General features: G+C 41.1%; 1 pseudogene; it reads right to left on the bottom strand.

The window, feature by feature from the left end:
* Positions 1-281: 281 nt before the first annotated feature.
* LOC112404305 (zinc finger CCHC domain-containing protein 9 pseudogene) lies at positions 282-1,082 on the bottom strand (annotated as a pseudogene).
* Positions 1,083-10,141: the final 9,059 nt, after the last annotated feature.

Below are 10,141 nucleotides of genomic sequence, written 5' to 3'. Positions count from 1 at the left end.
AGGTATATAACCACTTAGTTACACATAAGCTCTATTGGTTAAAATATATATTCTTTTAGAAAATCCATTTTAAACATATTATACTTTTTTTCAGTGATTTTCTCCAAACTATGGTAGAAGTGTGCCTTGATGGACAGAACTCAGGAACTGGTTTGACCACACCTAGGTTATACTGATATCTACAATATAGGACTCCAAGGGAGAGTCCAGCTCCAACTTTTGAAGTAGGCCCAGTTCCGAATGTTTAACAATGAGGTGCTAAGAGACGATCGTACTAATTATCAAAAATTAACAACTGTAGGTATCTTTGTTTTGGGTTTCTGTGGTTTAGGCACATCCAAAATTTCTTCACAGTCAGCACTCATTCCCTTTGCCCAGCGATCAACTGTGACCATTCGATCTGAATTCTGACCATCCTTCTTAAAATGTTCCACAGAGCCACAAGGTCTGCAGCAACCACCATCAGCATAGAGTCCTTTGGGATTATCAGGGCAAGATCTGCACAGATGTCCCATTTCCCCACAAACAAAACATTTTACAAAAGGAAATTCACCAAAAGCTGGGTCTGCTTTAGCCTTGCACTTGGTTATTTCATGCTCTGTGCATCCACACCGGTAACGTATTCCAGTGCCTGTTTCTTGATTCTCAAGGGCAGCTGGGCAATCTGCAATCCCATGGCCAGGTTTTCTACAATGGAAACACACCATTGCATTTTTCTTTGCTGCTTGTCTTTTTAATCGTCTTCCTTCCTGGCGACTGTCTTTCTTTAAAACAACTGCAATTTCTTCCCTGACTTCCTGACTGTCTGTTGCTATCATCTCCCCATTGTGAACCATCTGTGAGTTTGTCTTAAATATTCCATGAATCCATTCACATCTTCATTTAAATACTCCTTTTTCTTTTTATTCTTTTTGTGTTTTGCTTGGGGTGCATCATTTTTAAGGGACAGACTATTGGCTTCAAGTTGTTTACTCTTTGGTAGGTTTTGGCTTTTCCCCTCAAAGGACCCCTTCTTCATGTCCTCCCATGATGTTGCAGGGAAGGGTCTTTTTTTCTGTAGTAACTCGTGCCCACCTGGTCATGGCTTCATCAGATGTTTATCAGTCTGCTAGCGTTGGAGGGTCTCCTGCAGAGGCATGAGGTGGCTGTGGCTCATCGTGGGGACAAGGACACTGGCAGCAGAAGTTCTGGGAAGTACTCCTTGGCATGAGCCCTCCCAGAGTCCACCATTAGCTCCACCAAGGAGCCGGGTAGGCTCCAGTGTTGGGTCGCCCCAGGCCAACCAACCAACTGTCTTGCTGGGATTTTGATAGAAAATTTATTTTACCTGTGTATCGATTTGGGGAGAATTAACATATTTTATGTTGAGTCTTCCTATCCATGAGTGTAGTACGTCTCTCCATTTACTTAGATTTTCTTTGATTTCTTTCATCAGCATTTTGAAATTTTCAGCATGTAAGTGTTGTACATGTTTTGTTAGACGTACACCTAAGGGTTTTTTTTAGTGATTATAAATGGTTTTATATTTTAAATTTCAGTGTCTCTGTCCTCATTGCTAGTATACAGAAATACAATTGATTTTTGAATCGTGTATCCTACAATCTTGCTGAACTCACTTATTACTTCTAAGAATTTTTTTTTGTAGATTTCTTAGACTTTGTAATAATATGCAATCATGTCATTTGCAGATAAGGAGACTGCTGTTTTTTCCTTTTCAATCTGTATGCCTTTTATTTCCTTTTCTTGCCTCATTGCCCTGACTAGACCTTCCAGTACTATGCTGAATAGCAGTGGTGAGAGTGGACATTTTTGCATTGTTCCAGGTCTTAGAAGAAAAGTATTCAGTCTCTCAACATTAAGTATCATGTTAGCTGTAGGTTAAAAAAAAAAAAAAAAATCTTTCTTATCAAGTTGAGGAGGTTCACCTCTATTCCTATTTTTTGGAGAGTTTTTTAAATCATGAATTTTGTCAAATTTTCTACATTTCTTGACATGATCAAATGTTTTTCTCATTTATTTTAGTAATATGGTACATTACATTGAATTTTTAATTTAAACCAATATTGCACTCTTGTGTTAAATCTACATGGTTGTGAAGTGTTATCCTTTAAAATATGTCGTTAGATTTTGTATCTAAAATTTTGGTTTTTGTGCCTGTGTTCACGAGGGATATTGGTCTGCAGTTTTCTTTCTTTCTCTTTCTTCGAAGAGATCACATCTCTTTGCCTGGTTTTGGTGTCAAGGTAATACTGGTCTCCTAAAATAGATTGAAATGTATTCTCTCTTCCTCCATTTTCTGAAGTTTATGTAGGATTGGCATTTTTTCTTTTTTAAATACTTGGAAAATATACCAGTGAAGCTGTCTGGGTCTGAAATTTTCTAAGGGAAAAGTTTTTATTTACAAGTTCAATTTCTTTCAGTGATATGAGGCTATTCAAATTTTTTACTTTCTTTTGAGTCAGTTTTGGTAATTTCTGTCTTACAATGAATTTATGCAGTTTAACTTGTCAAATACATTGGCATAAAGTTATTGATAATAAACTCTGTTAGCCTTTTGATGTCTGTACTAACGTTACCTCTTTTTTTTCTGATACTGACCATTTATGTCTTCTCTTTGTTTCTTTTTTATTATTATTATTTATTTTGGCTGCACGGGGTCTCAGTTGCGGCAGGCAGGATCTTTGCTGCGGCATGCTGACTCCTAGTTGCGGCATGCAAACTCTCAGCTGTGGCATACATGCGGGATCTAGTTCCCCGACCAGGGATCAAACCTGCCCTCCCCACCCCCGCGTTGGAGTCCAACCCACTGGACCACCAGGGATGTCCCTCTCTTTGTTTCTTTATCAGCTTAGCTAGGAGTTAATTTTATTGATCTCTTTAGAAAACCAGTTTTCATTTCATTGATTTTTCTCAATTGTTTGTCCATTTTGTCTTTTATTGATTTTTGCTCTTATCTTTATTATTTCCTTCCTTATACAGCTGACCTATGAACAGCACAGGTTTGTACTGTGTGGGTCCATTTATATGTGGGTGTTTTTCACTAGTGAATACTGCAGTGCTGCATGGACCTGGATTGGTTGATTCCGTGGTTGCAGAACCACAGATATGGAGGAACTGAATATATATTGGGGGGGCTACTAAAAGGTATGTGTGGATTGTCTACTGCAGGGGGATTGGTACCCCTAGGCCCCACATTGTTCAGGGGTCAACTGTACTTAATCTGGGTTTCACTGCTCTTCTTTTATAATTTATAAGAAACCTAGGTTACTGATTTTAGGTATTTATTCTTTTCTAATATAAGCATTTAAAACTATTCATTTTCTGTGAGCACTAATTTAGTGCATGCCACTTATTTTAATATAGTCTAATTTTAATTTTCATTTCTTTAAAACTTATTTTTCCCTTGTGATTTATTTTTTGACCTATGGATTCTTTTAAAATGTGTCATTTAATTTTCAAATATTTGGCATTTTCCTAGATATCTTGTTGTTATTGATTTCTAATTAAACCCACTGTGGTTGGAAAATACAGTTTGTATAATTTCAGTCTTTTAAAATTTGCAGAGACTTGTTTGTGTCTCAGCATATCATGATTCCTAATGATCGCCAGGTAGACTTGAATATGTATTCTTGCAGTTGTTGGATATAGCATTTTACAGATATCAATTAGGTCAGAGTGGTTGAAATTGTTCAGATTTTCTATGTCTTTGTTGATTATATTTATCTAATTCTATCTCTTGCTGAGAGTGGATGTTAAAACTCCCAACTATGATTATGGGACTATCTATTTCTCCCTTTGATTCTGTTAATTTTTACCATGCATATTTTGAAGTTTTATTATGAGGTACATGTACACTTAAGATTTTCAAGTCTTCTTGTTGAATTGATCCTTCATCATCATGAAATGTCTCTTTTTACTTCTTTGATTTCTTTGTCTCGATATCTATTTTTTAATTAATTTTTTATTGGACTATAGTTGCTTTGATATCTGTTTTGTCTGATATGAATAGAGCTCCTCACACTTTCTTATGGTTATTGTTTGCATGGCATATATATTCTTTTTAACCATCCATTTACTTTCAGCCTATCTTTGTCTTTATATTTAAAGTATGTATATATTTTTATAAACAGCATATAGTTGGGTCTTGCTTTTATTTTCATCCAATGTGACCAACTATGCCTTTTACTTAGATTGTTTTTTCCATTAATTCTTAATGTAATTATTAATATGGTTAGGGTTGGGCCTATGACTTTGTTTTCTCCTTGCCCCTACTGGGTTGTTTTCCTCCTTGCCTGCCTTTTATTGGATTATTTGGATAACTTTAGAATTCCATTTTAACTTATATATTGACTTTTAGCTATAATTCTTAAAAATTTTTCCCATGGTCTCTCTAAGAACTGTATGTAATGTATCCTTTTTTTTTTTAAAGAGATTTCCCTTTTTAAAATTAATTAATTAATTAATGGCTGCATTGGGTCTTCGTTGCTGTGCGCGGGCTTCTCATTGTGGTGGCTTCTCCTGTTGCAGAGCACGGGCTCCAGGCACGCGGGCCTCAGCAGCCGTGGCTCGAAGGCTCTAGAGCTCAGGCTCAGTAGTTGTGGAGCATGGGCCCAGCTGCTCCGAGGCACGTGGGACCCTCCCGGACCAGGGCTCGAACCCGTGTCCCTTGCATTGGCAGGAGGATTCTTAACCACTGCACCACCAGGGAAGCCCTGTAACTTTTCACTATTATAGTTAGTGCTTCACACAAAATGGAGAAAATTTGCAACCTTATAATTTCATACCCCTCTATTCCTTATGCCTTAGTTATTATGTGTATTACCTCTACATATGTTATAAACCAACAAGGCAGTGATACGGTTTTGTTTTAAACAGTCACATATATTGTAAAGAAATTAAGAGGAAGAAAAGTAGAGTTTTGTATTTATCCAGATATTTTCCATTTCTCATGTTCTTTCCTCTCTGAGGATTTGAGTTCCTATTTGGTATCATTTTTTTTCAGTCTGGAAAACTTCCTTAGCATTTCCTGTAGTGCAACTCTGTTGGTAACAAATATGCTTAGTTTTCTTTTATCTGAAAATTATTTCTCTTTGATTCTTGAAGATTTTTACTGGATCATGCATACTGGGTTGACAGGATTTCTTTGTTTTTTCCATTTTAGCACTTAGAATGTTGTTCTCTCTTCTGGACTTCATAATTTCTGATGAGATATCAGTTCTTAATTGGATTGCTGTTCTCCTGCATATAATATGACATTTTCTCCTGCTTCTTTCAAGATTTTCTCTTTCAACATTTGACTATGGTGTGACTTAACGAGATTTTCTTTATATACATAACAAAACATACTGTTTGTCATTCATTGAACATCTTGAGCCTATAAATTTATGTCTTTTACAATATTTGAGAAAAATTTGGCCGTTAATTTCTTCCATTTTCTTTTTCTGGCCCATTCTCCCTGTCTTCTTCTTTTATGACTACGTGTATTGAGGCTCTGCTAGGTTATATTTATATTCTCACTCTTTTTTCTTTTTGTTCTTTAAATTGGATAATTTCTATGTTTCATCTTCAAGTTTACTTCTCTTTTCTCTGCCACCTCCATCCTGTTGTTTAATTCACCCAGTGATTTAAAAAATTTTTTAGATATTGTATTTTTCAATTCTAGAATTTCCATTTTTTATTTTCATTTCTTTGTTGAGGTTTCTTATGTATTCTTTCATTGTGAGCATGTTTTCTTTTATTAATTGAAGATAGTTATAATATATGCAAAAAATTTCTTGTCTGCTAATTACAACATCTGTGTCATCTTATATTTGTCTCAGTTGATGTTCTTTGAGCTTGATAATGTGTTCTATTTTCCTGGTTCTATGTGTGTTAAGTAATTTTGGATAATATTCTGGACATTATGTGTGTTAAGTTGTATAGATTCTGGAGTTTAGTCATTTTCTCTGATGGATATTAATTCTTTTATCAGGCAGTTATCTTGGTTGAATTCAAACTGTAAACTCTGTTTCTTAAGCAACAATGACGGTATCAGTTCAGATCTTTCTCCAATAGCTCAGCTGCTTTGCATCTTCTCTGTGTATGTATAGTTCAAGGTTTAGACAGAGATGTGGACAGATGACTTTTGGGATCTTCCTTCTGCTTCTTTCCCTTTAAAGCTTTACCCTGTTCTCTTCACTATCACGGTTTTTATTGGCTTCAAGGCCAGAAAAAAAATTTTTTTCCACCAGCACCTACCCTCCTCCCTCCCTACACCACCCTGCGCGCTGTACCAGCTGCACGTGGTCTCAACTAAAAGCTGCAAATATGGGAATTTGCTCTGCAGAGTATAGACTCTGTATCGTATTCTATCTGCTTTTTTTCACTTTTGTTCACTGGGTATGATATTACTCAAGCATTATGGGAAGTGCAAGTTGACTGTATTTAACTTAATCACCAGAAAAGGAATGGTACATTTCTTAACAAATGCGAAGAATGGAAACATTTCAGGGATTTCAGGATTGGAAAGAGCTTGCCAGGACTGACACAGTGAGCCCTAAATAATGCCCCAGGGATGAATGTTCTCCCCAAATCCCACTCTGCTGGATTACCCTCAGTGATAGAATGCTCACTACCTCATAAAATAGCCCACTCCACTTTAGACGGTTCTGATGACCGTTTGAAATATTTTCCTTTGATATGCTCAAAACGTCTTCATTTCAGCTTTCACTCCTAGTTCCAGTCCCAACCCTCACGACCACACAGAACAAGCCCAATCCCCCTTTCCTACAAATGTCACTGAACTATCAGTAGGGGATGCAGCCTCAGGTCCTCCAACCAGTCTTTGAAGTGTGGGATTTCTAGTCCTCTCATGGTCTGACCTCCTTTCCTTGAGCAGGGTCCTGGACCTACATAGCTTCCTTAAAATGTGATGTCCAGAAAAGACCCAACACTTGGGGCAAGGCTTGGGCAGCCTAGAGTCCCCCTTCTTTCCACAAGGCAGCTGAGGTTCCTGTTGGTGTATTCCAGTCATGTAGTACGTAATTGGCTCTTATTAAGCTGGTGCTCAGTGAGCAACCCTGGGCCCATTTTCATCTTTCCCTACATAGAAGCACACATCAAATTTCTCCAGCCAGCCTCCCAAAGCTGCTTTCTAAGGAGTACAACATCAAGCCTCAGAGGATTTGCCACCATCAGAAACCTGTCCTGCCCTGAGATGTCCCTTCACCCTCAGGGCATCAAGCCTGGAAAGTGCTTGGAATCAGATGCCTCAAGGCCCTTAAATCTGTCTGCATTTCTGGTCTATAATTTTCAGAAAAATTAGTCTGCATCTTGTGATGGCTTATATTCAAGTCAGGGTCCACACAGCCACTGCAGGGCAAGATACTGTATACAGTCCTATAATCTGGAAAAACAATTTCTATATGACCTCATTAGATCCATGGAATAGCCAGAGTAACTGTATGAAATGGGCAGAGGAAAATGTATTATTCCCATTTGACAGATGAGGAAACTGAGGTTGCAGGTTGGCTCCAGGCTGCCAGGACTAGGGACAAAGGATAGTCAAAACCAATGGAACACGCGCTTCCCTGGTGGCACAGTGGTTGAGAGTCCACCTGCCGATGCAGGGAACACGGGTTCGTGCCCCGGTCTGGGAACATCCCACATACCGCGGAGCGGCTGGGCCCGTGAGCCATGGCCGCTGAGCCTGCGCGTCCGGAGCCTGTGCTCCGCAATGGGAGAGGCCACAACAGTGAAAGGCCCGTGTACCGCAAAAAACAAAAACAAAACCAAAAAAAAACAATGGAAAACTCTATCGCAAAACTTTTTTCTCAGCATCTCAGAGGCTTCAGGCTTCCGGTCAAATTCATGTCTGAGCCATTCTCTGGGTAGAAAGGTTTTTCTCGGGGCATTTTGGGAACAGATGATCTAAGCGAATCCCCCCTTCCTGTGCCCTCACCCCCAACCCCAAGGGGTGTGGTGCAGGGTGCACAGTAACAGGGAGAAGAGAGTCTCTAGGCTGCTTTCCAAGAAATTGCTTCTGGAATCATTTGCCTCCAGCCCCCGACAAAAGCTCAGGTATGGAAGCTTGGCGTGCCTCTGACCTTTCACATCCCAGAGCCAAGCTGCGGGGAGGAGGGGCTGCCGCACAAAAGGGTCTGAGGAGTGACCGGCCTGCCTCAGCTCCCCGCTGTCCCCCACAATGGGGCCCGAGGCCCTGGCCGCCTCTAGAGGCCAGAGAAAAGGGCCGAGATAATGACAGGCCCAGCTACCGCTGCTCTCTTCAGAGAAATGAGAAGAGGGAGGAGGCCAAACCTCCCAGATAATAAAGAAGTAACAAATGGGGAATAAAAGCTTATGGAAGACATCTTAACCCAGGGATGAAAAAAATGTCAACATCTGTGAGGCTTTCTGCACCAGCAGACCCAGCCCTAATGAAAACCCTCGAAGAGCCATTCACTGGAGCAGAGGCGAAAAGGCTACATTTTTCTATGGGGGCATCGAGGGGGTTTCAGGGGCTGGAGGAGGCTGCCCTCTTTCCCTTTCGGCTGCTGTGGAACCAAGTGCTAATGTTCATCTTCAGCTTTATTAAGGAACCAGGGGCGGGAGGAGAATGCAGGGGCCGGACCACCTTTATCCTGAAGTCTGTGAGGTGGGTGGATTTAGGAGCAGGCGAGATGTCTGCGCGCTGAGGCCAGGAGGAAAGCCAGAGGAATTAGAGAAAATGCTGTTTAACAAGAGTCTCCTTTGACCGGGGCCTTTAGGAAGGATGTGGCTCCAGGAAAGTAATCCTCTTAGCACAGACTTCTGTGTGTGTACAAAACAGGGAAATCGAATCTGAATGTCCTCATTGCATTTGCTAAAAGACCTAATGAAAACACAGAGATGCCTTATCCCGATCTTCACCCTTCAGGAGACGGGGAGTGGCAGATGTTTGCTTATAAAGCTGATTTTAAAAATTCAGACTGGGAATTTGGGGTGGGGGAGAAGCTGCGCCTCCCCTCTTTCCAAAGGGTGTGGGTTTGCAGAATTTCGAGCCTTTGTATCTTCCCTTGGGGTTTTCAATACCCTCCTCCCTTGTGCCTTTGAGGCACGAGGTGTGATTTTATTTCTTTGGTTTGTGTTCTATGTTCACCATTGGAATGTGTCTCCAGAGGCTTCAATGAGAAAAATCTCAAATCCTGGCCAACCTTTGCAGCTTCCTGAGGAGAGTGGGAAAACTGGGAGGATGAGAAATGTGCCCCCAAATTTGTGATTGCTTTGCAGTCGGAAAATGTTGTATCCTGGCCAGAGAGCACCAAGGTGGTCCTCACCACACCCACACCCACACCCAAAGGTATGCATTCCCCTCCCCACACACATACACATACACACACATGCACATTAGAACCCGTGCCACTCACTGCCATGTACTCATACAGACATACACCCTTTCAGTTATAACTACACACACAACGCAACCCCTCCCAAATACCCACACACACACTTCCAGTGTGAACTGTTTTAGCTAGCCTTACGGATAAACATCTTCCTTACCCATCACCTTAGCACACAGGTTTTTAGACTAAATGCTTCAATTATGATTTAGCTCCAAAAGGAAACAAGACATAAGTAAGGTTAAGTAAAATGTTTTCAGGATTGCCCATGAGGGCTTTACACTAAGTTAAATTGGGGTGTATTTTTTTTTTTTTTCCTGCGGTACGTGGGCCTCTCACTGTTGTGGCCTCTCCCGTTGCAGAGCACAGGCTCCGGACGCGCAGGCTCAGCGGAAATGGCCCACAGGCCCAGCGGCTCCGCGGCATGTAGGATCTTCCCGGACCAGGGCACGAACCCGTGTCCCCTGCATCAGCAGGCGGACTCTCAACCACTGCGCCACCAGGGAAGCCCGGGGTGTATACTTTTATTTTTTCTTTGATAGGGGGCTGTTTGTTAGGGGCTATTTGAAATTCAAAACTACTGTTTGCTGTTGGGACGCAAAAGGGATGGAGGTGCAGGGGGCAGCCACAGAGGGGCTGATTATGGCCCCAGGTCTGGTCCAAGCTGTCCACCTGTGGGTCCGCACTGTGCTCTACGAGTGGCTCTAGGTCTGGTGCGAGCTCTTCGTCTGCGGGTCAGCAGATGTCCAGGGCAGGTAGTCAGCTCCCACGCTCTCAACATATTC

This window comes from Neophocaena asiaeorientalis, unplaced genomic scaffold (assembly GCF_003031525.2).
Source record: "Neophocaena asiaeorientalis asiaeorientalis breed wild unplaced genomic scaffold, Neophocaena_asiaeorientalis_V1.1 scaffold293, whole genome shotgun sequence".
NCBI classification, from domain to species: Eukaryota; Metazoa; Chordata; class Mammalia; order Artiodactyla; family Phocoenidae; genus Neophocaena; species Neophocaena asiaeorientalis.
Note: the sequence above shows the minus strand (reverse complement) of the source record. Positions and strands in the feature narration are given on the sequence as shown.